Raw genomic sequence first — 16,464 nt, forward strand, 5'->3', positions numbered from 1 at the left:
TTTTCCATGTCTTTGTTGAGCTTCTTTCTGGATGTTCTGTCCTTTACCAAAAGTGGTGTGTTGAAGTCTCCTACTACTATTGTAGAGCTGTCTCTCTTTGCAGTGCTGTTAGAGTTTGTTTTATGTATTTTGGAGCCCTGTCGTTGGGTGTGTAAATATTTATTATAGTTGTGTCCTCCTGGTGTACTGATCCTTTAATCATTATATGGTGTCCTTCCTTATCCTTTGTGGTAGATTTTACTTTAAAGTCTATTTTGTCAGGGATTAATATTGTCACTCCTGCTCTTTTTTGAGTGTTGTTTGCTTGATATATTTTTTTCCATCCTTTGAGTTTTAGTCAAACAATGGATTTCTTATTCACTTCATTGTCTCACATGAATGAATAATCTCTGGACAGGCTGTTTTTGTAACATTTACAAAATACAGTTGAATCTGTACTTTCAGATATGGTTAAGTATTTCTGATATATTTATATCCCTTTGTAGAAAAATATAACCACTTTCTGGTGAACCCATAGGAAAAAAGTATTTTAGGAAGTATGTTTACCAACAATGAGAGCTATTGCTGTTTATTAAGCACTCTGTGTGCCAGCCACTGGGCTAGGCCCTTTACTTTCATTACATCCAATCCTCACAATAACTTGATGAGGTGAGGATAACTGTACTCATTTTATGGGTGAGCCAACTGAGGCTCCGGGAGACCATGTAACTCGCCCAAATAGGTTAGGAATGGAGCCCCATTAGGGGCAGAGCCTCACTCATAACAGCTCTTCTCCCCTCAGCCCACCCTCCCAACCCCAACCCCCATGCCCCCCTCCCCCCACCCTACTCAGAAGAAACACAGAGTGTGGGCAATAATGCCATCTTCTTTCCCCTCTGCTCCTCCTTCTGTGATAGATTACTGGTGGTCCGTGGATAGACTAGCAACCTGCTCAGCCTCCTGTGGTAACAGGGGCATCCAGCAGCCCCGCCTGAGGTGTCTCCTGAACAGTACGGAGGTCAGCCCCACTCACTGCGCAGGGAAGGTGCGCCCCGCTGTGCAGCCCATCGCCTGCAACCGGAGAGACTGCCCTTCTCGGTGAGTGTGACAGGTGCTGGCTCAGGCTCCCATTCCCAGCAGGAGCTCTGACTTTTAGCTGAGTTGATGGCCAGCCTTTGTCTAGCACTGTGAGGGAGCAGCGTAGAATGAGGGTGAGGGGGCCTGTAGTCCAAGGAGCTTTCTTGTGGCCACAGGTTTGTCAGGTCTGTCCACCATGCCAAAAATATCCCTCAGAATAAGCCTTCCCTCTCGACTCTGTTTATTCCCTTGCCACCACCAGCTGATGGCTGCCTGGGCTGCCCAAGTGTCTAAGGGTCTGCTCAGGGAGCAAGAGTATCCCAGGCCTGACAAGAGATAGCTCCCATGAAGTGCTGAGGGGATAAGGATGACTGGGCTTTACCCTAATTTCTCCCCTTTCTTCTTACTTTTAATACCTGTGCTCGCTAGTATCTCTCCAGTTGAGTAAACCTTATCCGCTTTTTCTCAACGAAGTACTGCATCCAGCTAACACTGGAATACATCTCCATGTCCTGTAGTTCCCTCAACTTTGGGTACTCATTCTTTGCATTGAGGTACCTTGTACAGTTCAGAATGACACCCCAGTCCCTGCCTCTTAGATCTCCCACATGTGTAGAGAAGCTGTGAGGCCCACTGAACACCCACCCCCAGTCTGCAGCAGAAGCTAAAGGGATAACGGATGGGCTTGGAGTTGGCACCAGCATGGTGTCCCAAGCCTGCTGGGCCTTGGCTCAGCCCTGAAATGCTGCGTTACTACCTACCCGCAGGACTTTCATACACTCCTTAGGCAACTGCTTTGCGCTTTGCCAGCTAAGTCATAAGGAGCAGCTGAAACCAGGAGAGACTCAATGAAATATGAAACACGCTCATTAATATCGGCAGCTTGACTTGCTGACGGGAAGGGTTCCATGGGTATGATTAATGTCCTTTTATACCCTTCCTGAACTGTAACGTGGCCCCTGCCTCTCCTTCCTCAAACCGCCCCCCTCCACCCTAACTCCTAAAAAATTGCTGAAATGTATATTTGGAAATAAAAGTTGATCGAAATGCAGGCCTGACATTCACCAGGGATCTAAGAGCTGGAGGCCTGCCCTTGCCAAGCTGTATGAAATGAAGAAGCGAGCTCTGACGTGCCAGGAACGTTTTGATTTGATTTGGTGATGGTCAGAGTCAATCAGTCTAATTTACTTCTGTAAATGAAATCATAATGGATCTGTCTGCTTGGGTTTCAGTGCCCTGCAGGAGTGCTAACACACCTCATGCCTGCTTCCTAAGTGGCTCTGCTCCTACGGGCTGGAACTCCATAAGCAGTCATCTCTCTCCAGGGCAAATGAAGCAGGGAAGTTGCTGCAAAACTAAATAAGTCACAGATCCAGATTCAGGAGGAATTTGTTCCCTTCCTTGCTACATGCCTCTCCCAAAAGGCAGATGTGGTGCCACTGGGCTAGAAAGTAGCCACAGACTTACCTTTAACTGACTTTCCTGCCAGGTGTTTTAGGTGCTCACTAGTATCTCTCCAGTTGAGTAAACCTTATCCTCTTTTTCTCAACAAAGTACTGCCTCCTCCTTCGCACACAACAGTGTTGCCCTGGTCAGTCTTTCTGACTAGTACTGGGAAGTCCTGCTTTGACCCAGGTAGGTATTCCAACCATTTCACATTAGAAACTTGTTTTTCTTGGGCAAACCAAATAATTTTTTTTCTAAATTGAATGAAATGGCTAACAAGTACCAAGTCTTTCCTCGCTATTTTTCCCCAACTGTCCCCTTTCCCTCCTCTTTGAGGATTATGGCAGGGGACATGCATGCAAAGAGAATCCCTGCATGTTTGCATATGGACCAAGGTTTTGAGAATGTCTCCCAGCTGACAGCTTTGCTTTTTGAGAAAAGCCCATTTGGCACAGGCTTGGTCAGTCTCATCTCTAAGGACCTAAATTGTAGTTGGAACCAAATATCCTGAGAGCTATTTCCACCACATATGCAGCCCTCTACAAGGTCTAAGACCTACAGAACTAGGACCTGAGGAGGGGGGAGATGTCTCCACGAAGCTAGAAAGAACTTTGTTTAATCCCTCAGAAACATACAAAGTCGAATGAGATGGGGGTAAAGGTGAGATAAAAGGTATATCGAGTGTTCCCAAACAAAACTTGACTTCAGTGAAACCTGAACTGCCTCCTGTTTATGTCATGAGGCCACACAGGTGGATGCCTTTAGAAAGTTCCAGAACCACAGCGTAGTGCAGTGTAACTAGCTAAAGGCTCTCTTCAGTAAGTGTTCTTTCTAACTGCAGTAACATGGCCCCTCAGGGCTGTTGTGCAGCCATAGCACTGCCCCTCAGAATATTCTTTCAAGATGCACTTTTCGGGTCAATTTCCCAAGTGTATTAGTTTCTTGAGGCTGTCATAACAAATCACTACAAACACAGTGGCTTCAAACAATAGAAACTGATTCCCTCACAGTTCTGGAGTCCAGAATTCTGAAATCAAGGTATCGGCAGGACCATGCTCCCTCTGAAGACTCTAGGGAAGAATCCATTCCTTACTTCTTCCAGTTTCTGGTGGCTGCCAGCATTCCTTGACTTGTGGCTGAATCGCTCCCATCTCTGCCTCCATGGTCACATTACTTTCTCCTGTCAAATCTCCCTCTGCCTTTCCCTTATAAGGATGCTTGTGGTGGCATTGAAGGCCCACCTGCATAATCCAGGATGATCTCTTCATCTCACAATACTTAATACATTTGCAAAGACCCTTTTTGCAAATAACTAACATTCACAGGTTCCAGGGATTTGACATGGATATATTTGGGGGGGCCATGGCCCCCAAATTAGCAGCTGTGGGGTAGGAGGGGAATGTGTGGGGCATTCTCTTCCTGGGAGTATGTGGCATCATGTCTCTCTCCAAGGCCTGACTCTTTTTCCTCTCCCCAGGTGGATGGTGACCTCTTGGTCCGCCTGTACCCGGAGCTGTGGGGGAGGCGTCCAGACCCGCCGGGTGACCTGTCAGAAGCTAAAAGCTTCCGGGATCTCCACTCCTGTTCCCAATGACATGTGCACCCAGCTTGCCAAACGGCCTGTGGACACCCAGGCATGTAACCAACAGCTGTGTGTGGAGTGGGCCTTCTCCAGCTGGGGCCAGGTAAGGGGTCAGAGATGTTTTTGTTTGAAAGGTAAATCTGAAGGTGCAGACCCTGCCACAGTAGAAACTAAAGTGCACCATTGCCACATCCTCCACTCCTTCTGTGATGAATCACCTTTCCACCTTCTATCAATCAACTAATCTGTCCCAGTGTCATTCCTAAAGCCCAGAGTTTCTGGTACTTCCTTCCTGATACCAGCACATCTTCCTTACCCATTGTACTTTGATTTCACTCCACCCTGAGATCTTCCCATTCTCAGATCATCATCAGACCCTCAGAGACCCCTTCCTCACACTCAGTTCCTGTGGAGTCACCTTTCTCTCTGGCAATGCTGGGGCTGATGACTTAATATCTGAGTTAAAGATGAGACCCCTCTGGGGACTGCAGTGTTGTTCTGGGCCAGTGGTTCTCAACTGGGTTGCACCATTAGAATCACTGGAGAAACTTGTAAAATATACCAGTGTCCAGGCTTACCTCCCCAGGACTCTGAGTGACTTGCTCTGGGGTGGGATCCAAGCATGGGTAATTTTTAGAAGCTCCCCAGGTGATTCTGCTATGCAGCTAGGGTAGAGAACCACAGTTCTGAGTCAAGAAAAGTTGAAGCCTAGCTGGATTGCTTTGAAACCACCAGAGCCTTTCTTGATTCTCTACCAGATGTTAACAAAAAAAAGCCCAGGTAAGCTCAACAGATAGCTGAAACTAGGGCTCATCGGACACCAGGAGCCGAGAGATGGAACCTCTTCTGGATACAGTGAAGGGATCATGATAACTCCATTTGGAGAGGAAGTTTTTTGTTTAGATTTTGCTTACAAGGGAGATGAACACAAACTAAAGATTCTATATGAGGAAGAGCAAACCTGAGCACCAAGAGACACCAGACCCTGTCGGGGAGATAAGGCCTCTATTTAGATAAAGAATAGCTGTCCTTCTCTGACCCTTGCACCATTTTAGATTGTTGTTGGCACCAAAATCAGGTGTGGAGGTGCTTGGGGGAAATGACATAATTGTATATACTCTGTTGTCTCCCAAAGTCTGTGTCAAAACCTACTGGACATATAAGAGCTGCCTGCCAAGGCTGATATTCAGCTAGTATAGGCAGTAACATCTATTCTGATTAGTCAGGGGCTGGCTCTAATTTGTTGGATGACTATTTTAATTGGTCAGGTGTAATTCCTGATCGGTCAGTGTCTGAACCATACCATTAAACTTGGCCAGCTGGGACACCCTAAAACAACAATTGCTTTTAATTCTTTGGGTAACTGTATGAGCCACTGTGACTGGACATTTGGGGGCAGTTAGCACCTCAAAATTTATTGGAATTGGCTATCTACAGATGCATGCATGCCCCTCCACCCCCACCCCCAGATGTGTTCTTTGGAAAACAATCACTTGGAAGTTCCTATTAAGTTAGCACACTGTGGCCATCCGTAATAAAGATCAAATGTAATGTGGGGGAAAAGTGGCAAGAGTTCACTTACAACTCATAGAGCATTCATGTCCCAGGTGAGGCTGGGGCTAGTGCTCAACGCTGGCCAATCAGCACAGCTGGCCCCAGGCTCCTTTCTGGCGCCCTACCAACACCCCCCCCCGCCCACCCCCACCTTTATTTCCAGTGACATAATGTATGTGCTTCATAATCAAAGAGGCATGAACTCCCCATGCTCCTATGCCTGGGGGATATCGTCTTTCCTTTACCTGGAGAAGCCCACTTCAGCCCAAGGCAGCTCTGCTCCCAGGCCCTCAGGCTTATTGGCAGTTTGTGAAATTACAATTGGGAACAGATCTGGCTACACATGGGAGATATTTCTGCATTGTGTCATTGAGGTCACTCATGGGGTCATACGGTACACATTGACAGTTCTCAGTGATCATTTTTCCTAACAGAAAAATACAGAGAACTTCCTCTATTTCTTCAACTGTCACCCCTTCTTCTTATAAAACCTTCTAGTTTCAAGCTTTAATGTGAATCATCTGGGGAGCTTGTTAAAAATGCAAATTCTGATTCAGAAGGTCTGCGATGCTGAATTTCTTAGAGTCCAGGTGATGCCAATGTTCCCAGTCCATAGACCACACTTTAAAGGGTACCACCTGTCATGAGCTCCGGTTGCTGTTGGAGGCCTAGGTTTTCCCCAGCCCAGGTAGATAACCCAAACCAAACCCACTGCTGTTGAGTCGATTCTGACTCATAGCAACCTACAGGACAGAGTAAAACTGCCCCACAGGGTTTCCAAGGCTGGAATGTCACATCTTTCTCCCACAGAGCAGCTAGTGAGTTCAAACCGCCGACCTTTTGGTTAGCTGCCGAGCACTTTAATCACTACGCCACCAGGGGTCCTTCCAGGTAAAGCCTCTATTATTTGAGGGATTACAAATAATAGGGAACTGCTGATCTCACAATCCTGTTCGTCTCTTCCTGTTGGTGATATTGTTAGAAGTGTTCTTCAAACTCTAGGTGCCCCCCAAACCACACATGCTGCTCCTGTGAGAATGAAGATGGTGAGTTTCCAGCAAGAAAATTCTTTTGGACTGTTGTTGTTAGTTGCTGTTGAGTCACTCCTGCGCCATCGTAATGATCATTGGTATGTTGTTTTCGTCCATTGTTGTGGCTATCGTATAGTGCCTTCTGTCATGGTTTGAATTATGTCCCCCCAAAAATGTGTATAATCCGTTTGGCTGGGCCATGATTCCTGGTACTGTGTGATTTTCCTATATGTTGTAAATCCTGCCTCTGTGATAATGAGGGAGGATGGGTGGCAGTGGTGTTAGTAAGGCAAGACTGGATTGTGTCCTGAGGCAATCTCTTGAGATTATAAAAGAAGTGAGCAGGGGGACCGCATACCATCAAGAAAGCAGGGCCAGGAGCAGAGCGTGTCCTTTGGACCGGGGTCCTTGCGCTGAGAAGCTTCTAGTCTGGGGGAACACTGATGAGAAGGCCGAGAGAGAGAAAGCCTTCCCCCGAAGCAGACACCCTGAATTTGGACTTTTAGCCTACTTTAACTGTGAGGAAATAAACTTCTCTTCATTAAAACCATCCGCTTGTGGTGTTTGTTACAGCAGCAGTAGATGGCAAAGACACCTTCTAACCCAGGGGCTCATCCTCTAGCACTATACTGGACGGTGTTCTGTTGTGATCCCTAAGGTTTTCACTGGCTAATTTTCAGAAGATCACCAGGCCTTTTTTCCTAGTCTGTCTGAATCTGGAAGCTTCACTGAAACTTGTCTACCATGGATGACCCTAATGGATGACCCTAGTCTGTCTGAATCTGGAAGCTCCACTGAAACTTGTCTACCATGGATGACCCTGCTGGTATTTGAAATACTGGTAGCTTCCAGCAACATGCAAGCCATCACAGTATAACGAAGTCATAGACGAGTGGTTATGCAAGTGTCTGTTTCTCCATCTGCCTACCTCCACGAAGTCTTTGAAAACCACGCTGATGTTAGTATAAGTAGAACTAAGACTACCTTCTCAGCTATGACAACCTGGCTTCGTGTAATTCTTCTTTTAATCCAACATACATTTGTGGGGTGCCTGTCTCAGGTGTGAAAGAATGAAGGCAAAAGAAGCTGCAGCATGTTTGCAGGAGAATGAGGTGAGAGGGTAGAAATGCGTCTGGAAAGCAGGTGCCAAATCATGAGTGGTCTCGCGTGCTATACAAGGGGTTGGATTTTATTAGGAATGCCACTTTTTTTGGAGAACAGAGGGTGCCTAGAATGATTTTTGAGTGGTGTGACCAGAGTTACACATAAAAAGATTATTCTGTCAGCATCATAGTAATTGCACTGGGAAGGGACAAGAGTAGAGAAAGAGAAAACCTAATCTAGGTGAGAAATGGTGCTGGTCAGAATGAAGGCAGTGGGAGGAGAGGAGCTACCACGGAAGTATGACTCACAGGCTTCTGTGATCCGTTGTATACTGGGAATGAGAGAGAGGGAGGAAGCTAGGATGGCTTTCTGGATGGTTTCTGCATAGAACACCTAGGTAGGAATACAGACAAAAAGTGGATGTACTGGAAGCAATAAATTGTTTTGGACATATTAAGCATGAGATGCTTATAAAATATCCACGTAGAGATGTTCACTGAGCAGTTGAATGTATAGATTTGGGACTTGAAAAGAGCTGTGCTAAACACTATCAGTTTGAAAGTCACCAGTATACAGGTGGTGGCTAGTGGCTAGGAGTCACGGGTGGTATCACCCAGCGGAGGAGAAAATATGAAGAAAAGGCAGCGAACAGAACCTGGGGAACACTAATTAAACTGTGGGAGGAGGAGGAAAAAGGGATACTCTAACGGAGAAAAACTTGGAAAGTATATTCACAAAGGCTAAGGGAGGTGATGTTTTTAGAATGAAAGTTTTAGAATGAAAGAAGGGTCAGTGGTATCAAAATGCATCAGGAAGGACAAACACGATAATGGATTAAGCATTGACCAGTACCTTCTGGAACTTGACTGACAGGCAGTCCCTGGAGGCCCTGGAAAGGACAGCTACAGTGTAGCGATGGGCACTGTAGTTAGTCCAAAATGGGCTGAGGTAGAAATGAGAGAGGAGGATATAGGGCTGCTAAATCAAACCAAATCCATTGCTGTCAAGTTGATTCTGACTCATAGCGACTCTATAGGACAGACCAGAACTGCCCAATAGGGTTTCCAAGGAGCAGATGGTGGATTTGAACTGCTGACCTTTTTGGTTAGCAGCCATAGCTCTTAACCACGGTGCCACCAAGGCTCTGTAGGGCTGCTAGGGACACATTATTCCCTCAAGAATTCCAAGTTCTTGGTGTCAACGGAGGCAACTCTTACATTTCCCTTAACCCCCCCTGTGGTTTTGTAAACAGTGGTGTCAAACTAGACCCTTCAGAGTCCAGGGAAGCAGTGACTGGCCTTGGGCATAGTTGCCAGCCTTCAGAGAGCCACCTTAAATCCTTCTCCTTTAGTGGTTCTTAACCTTTGAGGTCAGGGACCTCTGAGTATTTGATGAAAGCTGAAGCCTCTTGCTAGAAAAATGTCAGTACATACAGTATTTCTGTTTGTACTTTTAAGGGTAAATAGCCCCCTGATCCCATCTGTGGACCCCTAGGGTCCAAGGACTCCTAAGTTAAATTAAAGTGACATCCAACGGAAGTCTGTCCTCTGTTGTACTAAAATAGCAGAGGTTGGCTAAGGGCCTGCTGCTTTTGTGTTTCATAGACATGGTTGTTGTTAGGAGTATTGACACTGATAGGGTCCGGCCCTGCTAACTCTGGGCATAGCTTAATAATCTCCATGAGCACATTGCTGCGGAAGGACTGCTTCTTAAGTCTGTTTTTGGTCAGCTGTCCTGGGTTTAACCTGAAGAAAATGAAGCCAGGTAAGAATGGACTTGGGTTACTTGGATGAATTTAACAAGAAAACAGTAAACCAAACTACCCTCTGGACTGAAGGAGAGGAGGAGGGTTTATTTAAAGGTCTTCAGCTCTAAAATTTACCACTACATTCCTGGCATATTCTGCTGAGGTGCCTTTTCATATGGTCAGTCTGGGAGGGGCTGACATTCTCTGATGGGCTCCACACTCCTATTAGCCATCTGTGCCACAGACCACAGGAAAGTGAGCAGTCCACTGTGGTGCAAGGAAGAGAAAATATGCCGTGACTGTCCTTTATACGGCCTACGGGGGCGGGGGGAAGGATGACTGATCTGAAGCCCTCAAACGAGACCCTGCACAAGGATCCTATGTCCTATGAAGCCTGGGCATTGTGGCCTCCACCCAAGGAGGCTGCAGAAAGGGTTGGGCTTCAGCCCTTGACTTGGCTAACATTATTTCTCTTTTTTCCCAGTGCAATGGACCGTGCATTGGGCCTCGTCTAGCCGTGCAGCACAGGCAGGTCTTCTGCCAGACACGGGATGGCATCACCTTACCATCAGAGCAGTGCAGCGCCCTGCCAAGGTAAGAGAAAGCCCTGAACTGCCCCTGTGGTAACAGGGCATGAAGGGGGGGGGTGAGTGGATGTGTCTCCTCCAGCCTCCCATCAGTCTCAGGGATCTGATACCCTGCCCTGTCACCTCCATTCGCCACTGGCCTCCTGAGAGGTAGATAGTTCAGTGGTGGCCTGATGCTTGCTGAATGGGCCCCACTGGGCTTTCCTCACTGTCTCCCTGCAGTGAGGGTTTACCACCCTCAGCTAAGGCCCCAGCCCTTGAGGCCAGGCTCTGCAACCTCCACTCTGGGTAGAGCTCATTTTTGGGTCATGAAGTGACATAGACCTTGTAGAGATGAGCAGATGGAGGCCCACTTAGAGGAAATGGCCTTCTTGAGACCTTATAGCCATTCACTAGCACAGTATCAGAACCCAGGTCTTGCGGCACTGGAAGTTCTTGGGGAGTTGCCCGACATGCTTAGGTCTGCAGCATTGTTTTCACAGCTGCCCCCCGATCCAGCCCCCACAGAGGCTGACTTAACCCTGCCACCCTCCTCCCACAGGCCTGTGAGCACCCAGAACTGCTGGTCCGAGGCCTGCAGCGTACACTGGAGGGTCAGCCTGTGGACCCTGTGCACGGCAACCTGCGGCAGCTACGGCTTCCAGTCCCGGCGGGTGGAGTGTGTGCACGTCCGCACCAACAAGGCAGTGCCCGAGCACTTGTGCTCCTGGGGGCCCCGGCCTGCCAACTGGCAGCGCTGCAACATCACCCCATGTGAAAACAGTACGTTCCAACCCCAAAGAACCTTCTGCAAATACTCCACTGGGCATCGGGTACAGAGGGCAGCCCCTGGGACCAAGCCTGAGCATAGGGCACTGAATCAGGGTCCCCAAGGATCGTGAGTTGCGCCAGGATTGGCTCAGAGGGGTGAGCAGGTGCATGCAAGCAAGTAGACATGTATGCAAGGACGTGTACACACGTGTCCAGGCCACAGAAGATAGCTGGGTGTGCCCCAAGGGCTTCCACAGTCTGCATCTGGCCCTGAGAGCCAGTAATGCTGCCTGAGTGCTGGATGAAATCAGCCTCACCTGCAGCTCCCGTGGCCAGTGCCCAGAAGGGACGACTAAACAATGGCTCTCAGGGCCAGGCGAACCAGAAAGCACTGTTTCGATGGAAGAAGCATGCAGAGTGGCCTCTGCTCAGCCAGCTCGCCCATCACTGTTCTGCTTCTCACAGAACCAGGACTCGCTGGCCACTTCCCTCCTTCCCACCCCACAGGCATCCCCTCATATGGGATCTGATAACCTTTTCAAGTCCTCCTCCCTCAACTCTGGATCCTACCCAGACCAACACTGGCATTTGTATCGCAGTTGGGTGGGGATCTGACTATATTTTATTCTTCTGAACCCAAAACACAAATTGGAGGTGCTTCCCCCCAAGGAAGAAGACAAAGCATGAGGCAGAGAATAGGAAATTAAAAACAAATATGGCAGTGCAGTTTCCCCCAAGATGGGCCTCACTGAGCAATAGATTCCCAACGATAAAGCCAATGCCCTGTAGGCAAATAGCCCTACTTTTTTTATATACTAGGGGATGGATGGTCTTCGTAGTCTAATGTGGAGCTGACCCGTCTATGTGGCAGTAGCTTACCACACTTGGAGTGCCAATGTTCAATGAAAGTAGCTAAGACTTACTGTGGAAATCACAGATTCCACAAACCAAGTCGGCATGAATATTTAAGAACCACCTGCTCTGTGCCAACACTGAACTAGTGGAAGGAGTAGAGAGGTTTATGTGGAGAATACAGAAAATGAAGCTTAACAAGGAAAGTTGCAAGATTCAAGCTCCTGAGGATGAACACATCCAAACGGTGTCGCTTGCACACTACCTCAAAATGGAGCAGAATCCGGTCCTTCTGGGAGCCATGGGAAGCCTGTCTAGGAGGTGAGGTAGTCCAAGGAGAGGGAGAAACATGCACCATCTGGAAATAGAACGAGCAATTAGAAAGGAAGCAAAGGCCAGTCAGGTGCCACCCCCCACCCCCATTGCTGGCAGGCCTAGGGGTCAAGTGGCTGAGCTCTCCCCACCAAGCGGTGGCCCAACCGAGCAGCAGTGGCCACATACATTAGCCCCTGTTTCACATCTGCTTTCTGTCCCCTCTCCTCCTTTCCCAGTGGAGTGCAGAGACACCACCAGGTACTGCGAGAAGGTGCAACAGCTGAAACTCTGCCAGCTCAGCCAGTTCAAATCTCGCTGCTGTGGAACATGTGGCAAAGCGTGAAGACCAGGGCATGGGGAGAAACACTACCCTGGCCACATAAAGGACTCACGCAACTCCCTTGGACAGAACTTAAGCTTTCTTCATTTTATTTATTTATTTCTCCTTCCCCACCCTCCACCTGACACCCTCATCCAACTTCTCTCCCCTCCCTACCCCCAGTCATGAGGACCTCAGCAAGTTTTCAGGTAGCTGAAGGACAGAATGTTGGGAAAGGAAAAGGACAGAGGTCTAAGGTGGTTGCAGAGCAGACCCGGCCAGAGAGCAGGAGGTCCCTTGCAGAGCTGGCTCTGTCCCAAACCTGGGTCCCAAAGAGACCTAGGAAGAGGCAGGCATAGCCCCAGGACAGCAGGGAGCCACAGCCAGCAGTAGACTAGAGATGGGTGGGTAGGGGGATACCAGAGGGTGTGTGAGGTGTTGGTACAAACTTTGGACAACAAACTTCCCTGGAAGCTCACTGCTAGTGCAGGAATGTGCGTGCCTGTGTCTCCCCTCAGTCATGATAAGGACATGGTGGGAGAGAGGAGAATGCCGTGCTGGGGCAGAAACCAGCTCAGCTCTTCTAGTGGAGGGGCATAGAGAAGAGAGAACTCAAAATGTGGATAGGTAGGGCTGAAGCTCACCAGGATGCAGAAAGTGCAGGAGGGAGGGAAGGGGGACTAGAAGCAAAAAGAAACCTGTATTAATTCATCAGCAGAAAAGTCAAGGGAGGAGAGAGCCAGCAGGAGGGGCCTTCAGGCAGAGCGCTGCTGAGGACACGGGCCCTGGGTGCCACACTGTGGTAGGAGGCATGCCGTCCATGGGGGAAGGAGAGGTCAGGCTCTGGCTGGGCAGTAAGGCCGGCCCTGGCCTCTATCTAAATCAAGTTCCCCGGCCCTGAACTAAGTGCTGCTGTGGCCCAGAGGCATTTCAAGCATGAATAGGCCAGGCTTTCTGCTTATATGGCCTTTGCTGCTCCACTCAAGGGACTGGGGTCAACTTGTCAAAAATAAATTCATTAATTTGCCAGAGTCTCCTTTAGTTGTAGCAGCCACTTCATGCCAGGGTAGGGATAGGACGTGGGCTTGTGTGCGCCCACAGCGCACTCGGCCAGCCTGGGCAGCTGCCCCTCCCAAGGCACAGCGTGAGTACTGGCTCTGACCTCTAGCCTGGTACCTGCATGGCAGGTCACAGAGCAAGTGGTAAGGAGCTATGCAAAGGCGAAAGATAACACACTTTCAAGACTGGCCTCAAAGGCTTTCAACCTACACCCCCTACATACAACGAGTTGCTATAAACTTTATAGTGATTAATTAATATACACGAGTTTTGGTGATTCAGTAACTCAGCAGGCTAAGATACACACACACACTTCAACAGTACACATCAGCGACAGTGAAATGGCTGTAGCAAACTCAAGTGGCAAGACTAAAAATTAGGGACTATTTGGCAAATCATTCATTCAGCAGAGCAGCTTTGTGTGAGTGGAGTGGTTTTTGCCTCTCCTGGGAAGTGACCACAGGTTAGTAGCCAGGTAAGGGCAGCCAGAGTCACTCACCCCTAAGCTAAACCGTCCCCTCACATATACACTCACTCATGAAACGCCACTCACCCTGGAGCCACCACCACCATCAGGGCTGCATTAGCCAGCCTGCATGTTAAGTTTTTGGGGGAAGACAACATTAAGCTGTGTCCTCCCCAGGTGAGCTATGGAAAATCAGGGTGGGTCTCTCTTTTCTTCCTCTCCACAAAAAATGGGCTCCAAGATATGTTACTAAAAAAACATTGTAATGTTTATTTAAAATAAAAAGAGAATGTCTTCTATGTCTGTATATCTTTTGTGGATATTTATTAGGATTTCTTGTATAAAAAAGTGCAATATTAATAATTGTACATTGTCATCCAGAATAAAAATATTTGGGGGACTTTTTATTATTAACTTCTTCCTGCAGTTGTGTTCCTATAAACTCAGCGGTTATTGTATTTTGCCTCTTTCTAATAGAACCTGGTGTTTAACTTTGGATCCATTCACTGTGTACAGCATACATTGTAAAAGCTTATGTGGGACAATGGGACAAAAAGAGGGGATTTCATTTGTGACACCATAGTTATGCATGGAATGAAGACGACAGATTCCATAATACTGCTAACATGGTTGATTATTTCTAGTTCAATAGCTATGGAAAGCCAGTGGACAATATTTACATTTCTTAAACAGCAGGTGTCCTCCAGCTATGCCTCGTGTCAGGTGGTGGTGGTTGGAAGTGGCTCTCCGAATGAGCCGGGAAGCCTAGGTCTGGGGTGGAAGGCAGTGTGCTCCTTGCATGGAATGAATGTACATTTACCGTGTGGCCTGTGAATTGTGACTCAGCAGCACCACAAGGTTATTCGAGTTGCTGACTAATGTGGAAGGAGGCACTTCCTCCTCTAAAACACAAACCTGTATTTATGTTTTTTGTACAGATAATACAGCTTATTTATTTAAATCTTGTCGTCTGACTCTCTATTAAGTTCAACCTCCCATCTTGTCTTACGCTGACAGTGAGAAAAGTTTTCACGCAGCTGGTAGAAGCAGGATTCGAACTCAGGCAGTCTGAGTCTAGCTAGAGGCTATGTTCTCACCCGCAGTGCTCCCTCCTGTCTTCTCTGTGCCAGAGCCCACCTTGGCACATGTAGCATCCTTCCCTATTGCTTTGAGATTAGCAGCAGATGACAATGAGACATTTTCCTGGAGATGTCACTAAAGTCAATTCTTAGAACACTTAGAGCCCTAGAACACCATATTTGTGGCACTCTTCAGAAACAGGCTGTAGTGAAAGGGCATCCCTGCCTAGGCCCCAACCATGTCCACACAGAGACCATCATGAGAGGAGCCCCAGCCTGAAAGCCAAACCCTGGCCTGCTTTCTAACAACTCGCCCCAGCACATCAGACTCCCATTGCACAGTGTGAAATACACCAGGAAGCCCTTCTTGAAATTCTAAGATGTTTTAGGTTTTGCTTTAAAGAAAAAGCCAATGCTAAAACTATAAATACTCACATACCAGCAACTGAACCATGTCCTACAGAGGCCCCAGGGCAGGGGACGTCGGAGATGCCAGGACAAAAACCCAGGGAGGCTCAAATGGTGGGAAGGACTCAAATAGAACATGTGGAACTTTTTCCAGCCAAAATCACAGACCTCAGTAGGGAGAAAAAGAGAGATTCCTACCAAGATGCCACCAACCACAGTAGAAAAGTTTTGAGTCTTAACCACAGGCCAGTCCTGGGGTTGTAACTCCTCATACTAGAGTCCCCTGCTTGGCCTCAGAAGTTTCCAAAGCTTTGAGGAGATAAGCCCAGGAAATCCACAGGCCCATTAAGATCAGAACAGTCAACAGTCACCCACACTCATTCATGCCTCAGCTTCATCATCTTTAAAAGGCAGCTATCTCATAAGGTTGTTGTGAGCACTCTATTAATTCATGTCAAGAGGATATAAGGGTGCCTGGCATGTAGGAAGCATTCACTGAATGTTAATTGCTATGATCATCATCATCCAAGCTACCTTGGAGAAATGGAAAGATGAAGGGCAGGGCTGGCAAAAGTTATTGTTACTTCATATAATTCCCTAGTGTCAGCTTTGAAAGCCTCTTCATGTATTTCCATTTTTGATTGAGAAAGAAAACAGTCATTCATTCAAAGCTCCATACTCTATGATGGTGTAAACAAGGGAGGCATTAGTGAACCACATCCTGTGTCTTGGGAGAAAACAGCAGTCCGTGTAGCCAACTCAAAGATTTGCCAAAATGTCGGCTAACTTCCAGAAATATTTCATAGGACAAATGTAATAATTCCAATGCACAGCCTAATCTTGATTCAAAATACACAGATAACACATAACTGCCATTTCTTTTGATTTACTAAAAAAAATGAAGAAATACTTGGTCATGAGCAAAAATACAAATAATGTAAAAGGTCAAATTAAGGGTATCTCACCAAATGGTAGCGTTTCTCTTAAACAACATGCTTTCCCTTCTCCCTTGCTCTGCAAACCAACCTAGAGGAAATAATCCAATTTTAGTAATGGTTCTTGACTAAAATGAGACAAATTTGATCTCAATAATCTGTTTGTGGGGCTCC

This window comes from Trichechus manatus, unplaced genomic scaffold (assembly GCF_000243295.1).
Source record: "Trichechus manatus latirostris isolate Lorelei unplaced genomic scaffold, TriManLat1.0 scaffold00025, whole genome shotgun sequence".
NCBI classification, from domain to species: Eukaryota; Metazoa; Chordata; class Mammalia; order Sirenia; family Trichechidae; genus Trichechus; species Trichechus manatus.